The sequence below is a fragment of the Hibiscus syriacus genome, unplaced genomic scaffold (genome assembly GCF_006381635.1).
Source record: "Hibiscus syriacus cultivar Baekdansim isolate YM2019G1 unplaced genomic scaffold, ASM638163v2 tig00109971_pilon, whole genome shotgun sequence".
Lineage (NCBI taxonomy): Eukaryota > Viridiplantae > Streptophyta > Magnoliopsida > Malvales > Malvaceae > Hibiscus > Hibiscus syriacus.
Genome location: NW_024062542.1, coordinates 844,556 through 856,274, shown reverse-complemented (window position 1 = coordinate 856,274; position 11,719 = coordinate 844,556).

Genomic DNA, 11,719 nt, shown 5'->3' with positions numbered 1-11,719 from the left:
TCCTCCATAATCTGCATCAGAGAAGGCATGTAAGCTAAAGCTAGAGTCTCTAGGATACCAAAGTCCTAAACTAGGAGTGTCCTTAAGGTATCTAAAGATTCTCTTAACAGCTAGTAAATGTGATTCCTTAGGGCATGATTTGATTCTAGCATATAAGCAAACACTAAACATATTATCCTGTCTACTTGCAGTTAGATAAAGCAAAGAGCAAATCATTGACCTATATAATTTAACATCCACACATTTACCTCCTACATCTATGTCAAGCTTTGTTGATGAGCTCATTGGAGTGTTATGAGGTTTCTCATTTCCAGTCCAAACTTCTTGAGCATATCTTTGACGTACTTAGCTTGATTGATGAAGATGCCATCTTTTCTTTGCTTGATTTAGAGTCCCAAGAAAAATGAGAGCTCCCCCATCATGCTCATCTCGAATTCACTTTGCATTAGCTTAGAAAATTCTTGGCAAAAAAATCATTAGTAGAACCAAATATTATATCAACAACATAAATTTGAACTACTAATAAATCTTTACGTTTATGCTTTAAAAATAATATAGTGTCAACCTTCCCTTTGGAAAAACCTTTTTCAATTAAAAAGTTTGGCAATCTTTCATACCAAGCTCTAGGAGCTTGTTTTAAACCATAAAGCGCTTTTGTCAATTTAAGAACATGATTTGGAAATTTTAAATCTTCAAAACCAGGAGGTTGTTCTACATACACTTCTTTTTTATAAAACCATTTAAAAATGTACTTTTAACATCCATTTGATATAATTTAAATTCATGAAAACATGCAAATGCTAATAACATTCTAATTGTTTCCATTCTAGCTACGGGAGCGTATGTTTCATCATAATCTATTCCCTCTTCTTGAGTATACTTTGAGCACCAAGTCTAGCCTTGTTTCTCACTATACTACCACTTTCATCAAGCTTATTCCTAAATACTCATCTAGTACCTACAGTAGATTTATTACAAGGCCTTTCAACTAATGTCCAAACTTTACTCCTCTCGAATTGATTTAACTCTTCTTGCATAGCCAAAATCCAATGTTCATCATTTAATGCTTCTTTAATATTCTTAGGCTCTATGCATGAGATAAATGCAACATAATTACAAATATTTCTAAGAGAAGATCGAGTTGTTACCCCTTTGGATGGATTACCTATAATCTCACCATCCTTGACATAGTTGTACTCTCTTGGGTAAGATATTTCTCTTTCTTCAATGGTTAGATTCTCGAGAGGATAATGAGTTTCCTCATCTTTTGTTTCTTCCTTTGATGATGGTTCTCCAATATCATGTCTAACATCATTTGTATTTATAATACCTACATCATCATTCACATAAGAATCCTTCCTCGGAAGGGGATTATCATCGAAAACAACATGTATAGACTCTTCTACAACTAAAGTTCTTTTATTAAATACTCGATAAGCTTTAGAATTTAAGGAATAACCCAGAAAAATTCCTTCATCACTTTTAGCATCAAATTTGCCAAGATTGTCCTTACCATTGTTTAAAACAAAACATTTACATCCAAAAGGATGAAAATAACTAATGTTAGGCTTTTTATTTTTAAAAAGTTCATAAAGATTTTTCTTCAAAATAGGCCTAATCATTACTCGATTAATAACATAACAAGCGGTATTTGTAGCTTCCGCCCAAAAATATTTTGCCAAATTATTTTCACTAAGCATGGTTCTAGCCATTTCTTCTAAAGTTTGATTTTTCCTCTCAACAACTCCATTTTGTTGAGGTGTTCTAGGTGCTGAAAAATTATGGCTAATACCGTTAGAATTACAAAATTCAGTAAATCCAAGATTTTCAAATTTAGTTCCATGATCACTCCTAACACTAGTTATAGAGTAACCTTTTTCGTTTTGGGTTATTTTTGAAAATGTGATGAATTTTTCTAATGCTTCATCTTTAGTACTTAAAAATAGAACCCAAGTATATCTAGAATAATCATCTACCAATACAAATGCATATTATTTTCCACCCAAGCTAGTAGTTCTAGATGGCCCAAAAAGATCTAAATGGATCAATTGTAATGCTCTACTAGTGGATACATCATTAATGTATTTAAAAGAAATTCACTTTTGTTTTCCTTTAGCACAAGCATCACAGATTTTATCATTATCAAATTTTAGTTTAGGCAACCCTCGAACTAAATCTCCTTGAATTAACCGTTGCAAAACACTCATACTAGCATGTCCTAGTCTCCTATGCCATAACCAACTATCATGCTCATCTTTAGCAACTAGGTATAAATTAGTCATATCTATGGAATCTAAATGCACCATGTAAATGTTTCTTATTCTATGACCAACAAGCATAATCCGATTAGATACAATGTCAATAACTTTACAACCATTAGTTTCAAACATGACATTGAATCCCTTATCACATAATTGACTAATACTCAAAAGATTATGCTTTAATCCATTCATATATAAAACATTTTTAATTTGTTTGGAAGAGGTATTACCTATTGTACCTATACCTTCAATGTGACCTTTTGAATTATTACCAAAAGTCACATCTCCTCCACTTTTGGCGTTAAGCTCTAAGAACCGGCTCTTGTCTCCGGTCATGTGTCTTGAGCATCCACTATCAAGATACCATGAGTTTGAATTTGTTTCCCGTGCCTTGTAGCAATGCTCCTTTTCCTACAAACATAGATTAATTTTTGATTTTTGGTACCCAAATTCTTTTGGGTCCATATTCATTAGTTTCCAAAATTCTAGTCCCCTTAGGTATCCATTTGTGTAGGATATCCTTATCTTTAGTAGTAATGAGTTCTTTAGGAACCCATATACTTCTAACGATTTTTCTATTAGAGATTCTTCGGGGACCTCTATGATTGTAGTTTTTAAAACTTTTTCTAACAAAGTTGGATTTTGAATTTTCTCCTTTTCAAAACGTTTTGTTCCAACTTTATCCAAAGAATCTTTAAGATCATCAATTTTCTTTTGATGATCATCATTGACCTTTGAAAGTAAATTTTGCAAATCCAAATTTTTCTTTTCAAACTCTTCTAGTTTGATTTACAAATCACTGATTTTACTTTCAAGATCATTGTTGGTCTTGGATATGAGCTTATTTTCATTTTTCAATTTTGAAACATCATTTTAATATTTTAAAAATAATTTCTCATAATCCGAAGCCAACCCATTATATTCCTCTAATAACTCATCATAAGATAAATCATCTAATTCAAATGAGTTAGAGGTTACCTTAGAATCTTCCTCGAAAGTCATCAAGCACAAGTTTGCTACATCTTGTTCCTCTTATCGAACCTTATTCATCGCTCCATGTAGCCATGTGAGCCTTGTTCTTAATCTTTGATTGACCCTTCTTCTTCAATTATGGGTAATCATATTTGACATGCCCCGATTTTTTGCATTCATAGAAAATGATCGGATCCTTCTCTTTTGGTTCATTTTTGAAGCCTTCATTTCGTTTGGATTTTTTCCTCAGTTAGGCCTCATCGTTTTTATGAATCGTTTGGAAAACAATGTCATTTCCTCATCATCTTCAGCTTCATCCGAATCACTCTCATCTTTTGTTGATTTGATAGCCACTCCCATGTTCTTCTTCTTCTCCGTATCCTTCTTTGGCTCATCTCTTTTCTCAAAGTCTTTCTCTTCTTTAAGCATCATTTCATGTGTAAGGAGAGAGTCAATAAGTTCATCGAGGGTCAAGGATTTTAAGTTCTTAGCCTCGATGATCGTCGTCTTATTTGATTGCTAAGCTTTTGGAAGAGAGTATACTAACTTCCTTACAAGCTTGTCATTTAGAATGATTTATGCATATGATTTGAGGCTATTGGCAATCGTGGAGAATCTATCCATCATAGCTTTGACATCCTCATCCGGTTTCATCCTAAACTTTTCATAGCTATGAGTTAGAAGACTAATTTTAGATTCTTTACCTCGTTTGTGCCTTCATGAGTGACTTATAATTTGTCCCATATCTCCTTGGCGGTTGTACAAGATGAAACTCTCTCATATTCATCTAGTCCAATAGCACACAAAATGATATGGATGGCTTTGAAGTTGAGCTGGAACATTCTTGTCTCTCTTTTACTCCATAACCTCGGGTGAGTGGAGGGTTTGATGTATCCATCTTCTATGATATTTCATGCTCCCATGTCACTTTCTTGAATGAAATACATCATCCTATTCTTCCAATAAGCATAATTAGCTCCATTGAAGAAAAAAGGCTTGTTGACTGGCAATGAATCGAGACCGAAGTCGGAGTTTAAAGCGTCGGCCATTGATGACTTGAATATCGATGTAACTCTTTTTGAATCGACTCAAGAGGTGATTAAACCTTCAAATGAGTGAGGCTCTGATACCAATTGTTGAGTTAATCGATCGATGGAATTGGCCAAGAGGGGGGTGAATTGGCAATTAAAAGTTGGTGGAAGCTTTTGCAGAAAATTGAAAGTAATTGCACAGCGATTTAGAGTGGTTCGACTTTCTCAACCAAAGTCTACGTCCACTACCTTAGCTATCCACACTAAGGATTTTCCAACAAATTCACTAATTTGTTCTTTCTTTTGAGGACAAAGAGTAACCTTACAACTCCCTCAAGAATTATTCCCCAATTCTTGAGCACACTCTTTTTCAAAGAGAAATACACAAATTTGCAAACTTACAAGGAAAACCTCACAAGGAAATATGTTTACACAATTCTAGAACAAGATAAAAACACTCAAAGATGATTACAAATGAGCAAAATTGTGTTCTTGAAAGCAAAATGAATATTGAAGGAAAATTAGCTTGATTTGCACAAATTTGGTGTTTGATGCTTTCTCTCTTGTTGATCAATGGCTTCAAAACTTGCTTAAATACTCCTTCAATTGATTCTGAACGTTGGGATGATTAGTGGAGTCAATGGAGCCGTTTAAATGTGAAAACAATTAATAAAACAGCTTGAAGCGTGGGGGGTATTGGTACCCCTTCATAGGGTATCGGTACCTGAAGTGTAAAATTTAAATATTTCGACCGTTATATGCCTTAGGGTATCGATACCATATGAGGGGTATCGATACCATTGCATGGGGGTATCGATACCTATGGGGGTATTGGTATCATTCGAGCATTCTGTTATTTCTCGGAATCAAAGTGTTCACATGGGTATCGGTACCCTATAGGGGGTATCGACACCATACTAAATAATTTTTATTTTTGGCTCGAATGTGGCTTGAAATACTTTGTAAAAATTATTTCAAGAATATTTTAAGATTTGAAACTTAATTTTACACTTGAGTAAGGATTGAAATAGACTTTTGAAAACTTAGAGTAATAATTTTTATATTCGAATAATTAAAAATCTTAAAATTAATTAACCACTTAATTTGTTATATCTAAACATCAAAATATTTTCAACATAACATTTAGTCCATAGACTTTATGGTATTTACAAGATTAATCCTCAAGCTTCAACTATAAATACCCTATCCTATTTAGCTTCAAAATCATCCCAAATAATTCTAGCTTTCTCCCAATACTAGAGAATTTAGAGAGTTTTCTTGAGAGTTGTTTCTCCTTTTTATCAAGAGAGAATTATAATTGTTTTCTCCTTATTAGATCGAGAGAAGTTGTAATTCCTATTTTCTCATAGTGAAATTCTTCTACCGTTGCCCATGGTTTTTACCCTATATTATTTAGTGGTTTTTATGGGAAATAAACCGAGTATGAGTAATTTTCCTATAACCAGATTAGTGAGAATGCGAAATAAAAGCGGAAACATAATACCCGAAATTGATAACGGAGTTCAGCCAATTGTGCTTACGTCTTCGGACTGCTGCAGATCTTTTACTAAGAGAGAAAATTTACAGGTGTTTACAAAACACTCACTACTCACAAGAAAGCTCTCTAGTATTGGGAGAAAGAAATGATTTTTGGGATGGATTTGAAGCTAAATGAGCTAGGGTATTTATAGTTGAAACTTAGGGACTAATCTTTGAAAATACCCTACAGTGCAATGACTAAAGTGAATTTACCCATTCCTATTTTCAACAAACATCTACCAAACTTTGAAAAATATTTTTCAAAGAAACATTTACCAAACTTTGAAAACCATTTTCAAAGTTGGTTACCAACCTTTGGACTTTTAACAATATCCCACTTGAAGACTGATTTTAATCTGTCTTCACACCTCGATCGATGCAACAGCATTTCTAGTCTTGTTATTCTTGCATGACAACTGAAGCCGAACACAGCTTCAGTTTGTATGTGGTCACCGTCTTTGTCAACATGTCTTCCAGATTTTGAGCTCCACTGATATTTTCAAGTTTCAAACTCTCATCTTCCAGAAGAGACCGGATAAAATGATATCGCAATTGTATGTGCTTTTTCCTGGAATGAAAAGACGGATTCTTTGCTAGATGGATAGCACTTTGACTGTCGCAATACAAGACATTGTTTCTTGTTTCTTGCCTAACTCTTCAAGAAACTTTGGAGCCAAACCATCTCCTTGCTAGCTTCCGTAACAGCGACATATTATGCTTCAGTTGTAGAGAGAGCAACTATCTTCTGTAGTTGAGAAACCCAGCTCACTGCAGTTCCTCCTAGAGTATAGACATACCTTGTAGTGCTCCTTCTGATGTCAATATTTTCGGCTAAGTCAGCATCTACATAGCCTGTCAATATCGTATCTCCACCTTTGAAACAAAGTGCTTTGTTTGTGGTACCTCGCAGATATCTGAGGATCCATTTGATTGCTTCCCAGTGTACCTTGCCCAGATTATTCATGTACCTGCTAACAGCTCCCACTACATGAGCAATATCTGGTCTGGTACATACCATGGCATACATCAGACTTCCAATTTCTGAGGCATACGGCACCTTTACTATGTGTGCACGTTCTTCCTCCGTCTTTGGTGATTGTTCTTTGGAGAGTCTAAAATGAACACCTAAAGGTGTACTTACTAGTTTAGCATCTTGCATGTTGAACCTGGAGAGCACTTTGTTGATGTACTCAGCCTGTGATAACATCAAAGTCCCCGACTTTGTGTCTCTCTTGATCCTCATCCCAAGAATCTACTTTGCAACACCCAGATCTTTCATAGCAAACTGTTTCGACAATTTTTGCTTCAAGTGTATAATCTCTTGCATGTTTGAGCCTGCAACGAGCATGTCATCAACGTACAACAATAAAATAATGAAGCTATTGTCGAACCTCTTGATGTAGCAACAATGATTTGCTTGGCATCTGGTAAAACCACTACTACCCATGAAGCTATCGAACTTCTTGTACCACTGTCTATGAGCTTGTTTTAAACCATACAAGCTCTTCTTCAACCTGCATACCAGGTTTTTCTTGTCTACCTCTATGAAGCCTTCTGGCTGCCTCTTATAGATTTCTTCCTCCAAATCACCATGAAGGAAAGTTGTCTTTACATCTAACTGCTCAAGATGTAAATTTTCTGCAGCTACAATTTTCAACACCAGTCTGATTGTAGACAGTTTTACAACTAGAGAGAAAATTTCATTGTAGTCAATAACTTCCTTTTGCTGAAAACCTTTGACAACCAATCTTACTTTGTAGCGTTTGCTCCTATCGTGCTCTTCATTGATCCTGTAAATCCACTTGTTGTGGAGCGCTTTCTTGCCTGGTGGTAATTCAGCTAATTCCCACGCCTAATTTGACATAAGCGAGTCCATATCATCTTTCATGGAAGACTCCCACTTGATTGAATCCTCCACCTGCATTGCTTCATCATAGCACTCTGGTTCACCATTGTCAGTCAGCAACAAGTATTGCAAAGAAGGAGAATAACGTTGGGTTGGTTTAGGAATTCTGGAGGAGCGTCTTAGTTCCGGTGTGCCTGGTTCTTCTTGAACTGCTTTAGGACTAATCTGAACATAATTTCCAGAAATCTCCTCGAACTCAGCAAATTCCTTTGTTTCAGCTTTGGTATTGGAGCTACTTGATTCTACAGTTGACATGTCTTTGTACATCACATTCTCATTGAAAATGACATCTTTGCTTCTGATGATCTTCCGATTTTCATAGTCCCAAAACCGGTAGCCGAACTCATCACCACCATAACCAACAAAGACACATTTGTTGGACTTGGCATCAAGTTTACTTCTTTCAGCAGAGTTTATGTGTACATAAGAAATACAACCAAACACTCTTAAGTGTGAAATGTTTATTTCTTTCTTGCTCCAAACTTCCTCTGGTATTCTGCCATCCAAAGGAACTGAGGGCCCACGGTTGATCATGTAAGCTACAGTGTTGATAGCTTCAGCCCATAGAAATTTGGGCAATCCGGCATGTATCCTTATGCTTCTGGCACGTTCATTTAGAGTTCTGTTCATGCGCTCTGCTACGCCATTTTGTTGCTGTGTCATGGGAACTGTTGTCTCCATCTTGATCCCATTGTTTGCGTAAAATTCTCTGAATATACGATTTTTGTACTCTCCTCCATTATCAGACCTCAACCGCTTAACTTTCAGACCAGTCTCATTTTCCACCATGGCCTTTCATTTTCTGAAGGTATCAAAGACTTCTGATTTTTTCTTCAGAAAATAAACCCACACCTTCCTTGTAGAGTCATCGATGAAGGTAACATAATATAATGAGCCTGCAAGAGATAGAACTGGAGATGGTCCGCATACATCAGTATGAACCAACTCTAACTTTTTAGCTTTGGGTGTCTTACCAATCTTTGCAAAGCTAACTTTCTTTTGTTTGCCAAAGATGCAATCCTCGCATAGTCCGACATCTACATTCTTTAGATTCGGCAAATTCCCCTTTAACAAAAGTGTCTTCATCCCTTTCTCGCTCATATGGCCAAGCCTTTGGTGCTATAGGTTTGATTTTCCATCAGCATCTGATACTGCAATAATATTCTCTAAATTTGAGGTTATATAGAGAGTATCAGTTTTCTTACCACGAGCAATGACGAGTGCTCCTTTGGTAATCTTCCATTCACAGCCTGAAAAGGTTGTACTATATCCTTCTCCATCAAGCTGTCCTACAGAAATCAAATTCCTTTTGAGGCCAGGAATATGTCTCACTCCTGTCAGCTTCCAGGTGGTCTGGTTTGACAACTTTAATCGGATGTCTCCTTTTCCGACGATCTTCAAGGTTTCATCATCAGCTAGATAAACCTTCCCAAAATCACCACTGACATAGTTCTCCATGATTTCTCGGTATGGGGTAGAGTGGAAAGATGCCCCTGAATCCAAGATCCATGATTCAATCGGAGTGTTAACACTTAGAATCATGGCACCACCTGTCTCCTCTGTCATGTTGGCAGATTCCTGTGCATCGGTATCTTTCTTCAGTGCTCGACAATCTCTTTTAAAGTGATCCTTCTTGCCACAATTATAACAGGTAAAATATTTCTTTCATGTTCTTGATTTGCCCCTTCTAGATTTCGATCTGCCACGATTTGAATTTCTTTCTGAAGTTCTCCCTCTGGACTCCGTGTGCAAGGCTGAGGAGGTTGATGCTTCACCCGATTCTCTCCGTCGAATTTTTTCGCTCAGTACCAGATCCCGAACATCATCGAATTTCAATTTACTATTTCCCGACGAGCTGCTAACTGCTGTAACAGTAGCATTCCAACTATCTGGTAGAGATGATAAGAGAATTAAAGCTCGAACTTCATCATCGAATTCAATTTCCACTGAACTCAACTAGGTTGTGATTGTGTTGAGTTCATTTAGGTGTTGTGCCATCGATGCCCCTTTCGTCATCCGTAAATTGAATAATCGCCTCATCAAGTGCACTTTGTTTGAGGCTGATGGCTTCTCATACATACTGGAGAGAGCCGCCATAAGACCCGCCGTGGTCTTTTCCTTTGCTATGTTGAAAGCAACATTGCGGATAACGTCAGTCGATAACTCCGAGGGCTTGTCTGTCGAGAAGAGCTCAGTCTTCATTCTTCATACCCTTGGTTGTTTTCCTGAGAGAGGTTGATATAGATTTTTCTGGTACAAAAAATATTCAATCTGCATCTTCCAAAAGTCAAAATCCGCACCATCGAACTTTTCAATTTTCACCTTCCCTTCATCTGCATCCATCGTTCCCACTCGAATCTGGTTTCGTTTGGATCGTTTCTGACAATTCTTGCGAACCACCATGTATTAGAACACCTCCGTCGACAAACTCGTATCGCCGACAAAATTTTTACTATTCACAAAATTCACTATTCATGTGAATATAAATGAATAGTAACCTCGCAAAAAATTGACAAAATTTACAACCAAAAGCTTGATACCAGTTGATGAAAATAAACCGAGTACGAGTAATTTTCCTATAACCATATTAGTAAGAATGCGAAATAAAAGCAGAAAAATAATACCCGAAAATGATAACGGAGTTCAGCCAATTGTGCTTACGTCTCCGGACTGCTGCAGATCTTTTACTAAGAGAGAAAATTTACAGGTATTTACAAAACACTCACTACTTACAAGAAAGCTCTCTAGTATTGGGAGAAAGAAATGATTTTTGGGATGGATTTGAAGCTAAATGAGCTAGGGTATTTATAGTTGAAACTTAGGGATTAATCTTTGAAAATACCCTACAGTGCAATGACTAAAGTGAATTTACCCATTCCTATTTTCAACAAACATCTACCAAATTTTACCAAACTCTGAAAAACATTTTTGAAAGAAACATTTACCAAACTTTGAAAACTATTTTCAAAGAAACATTTACCAAACTTTGAAAATCATTTTCAAAGTTGGTTGCCAACCTTTGGACTTTTAACAGGTTTTCCACGTAAAATTTGTGTCTTCTTTATCTTCATTTTTATTTTCTCAAATTATCAGTTGTAATTTTGCTCTATCCGATAGCCGTATTCCGCAACACGTTTTGCATCCTGTCATCGATAAGACACTTCCCTTTCAGCCGGTTAGTTTTCTCATCACCTTGTCAACTAGGGATGTGTAGGTTCATGCGTTTTGCCTCTTGTGATGATATGTACTCCTAAATGAATTTCCTGTTCATCCGTTGGGGAAACATACAATTTACATTTCTTAAGATTTACCTCCAAACTCGAAGCCTTACTAAACTCGTTTAAGCTTTCTAGGATTTACGACAATTCTCGTAATTACCTAGACAAATAAGAGTAAGTCATCTACGAAGAAGATATGGCTAATCCTTGAGCCACCCCTCGAGCCTCTTATCGCCTTCCAAATACCGTCTTCAACCTTTTCTAAAATCATTTGTGATAGTCTTTCCATGACCAGATGAATAGATAGGGAGACAAAGGGTTTGCCGAAGACCTTTTCTTGGTTCAATCTTTTCAGTAGTCTCCACATTCCAAAACAGTTTCACGGTACTAGACTTGATGTAATACATGATAATGTTCGCCAGATTTTCGGGTTAAGCTCACGCAAAGTTTGTACCAAGAACCTCTAACTAACATTAACATAGGCCTTTTTAGGTCTAGTTTCATGGCAAGCCAACCTTTTCTGCCCTTGGAGTTCATCATGGTATGAACGAGCTCTTGAACAAGGATGATATTATCTTTGAAGCTTCTTCCTGCAAAGAAAATTTTCTGGTAGGGACCCGCAATACGTTGAAGGATTGGTCGAAATCGTTGGACAAGAATCTTCGAGAAAATCTTGTAGGACGTGTTCAGCAAGCTTATGGGCTGGAATTGAGATATATCATTAACTATGGTAGACTTGGGGATAAAGACCAAGAAGACTTCCAAAAGTCTGGGTCCATACTTCCAGTTCTC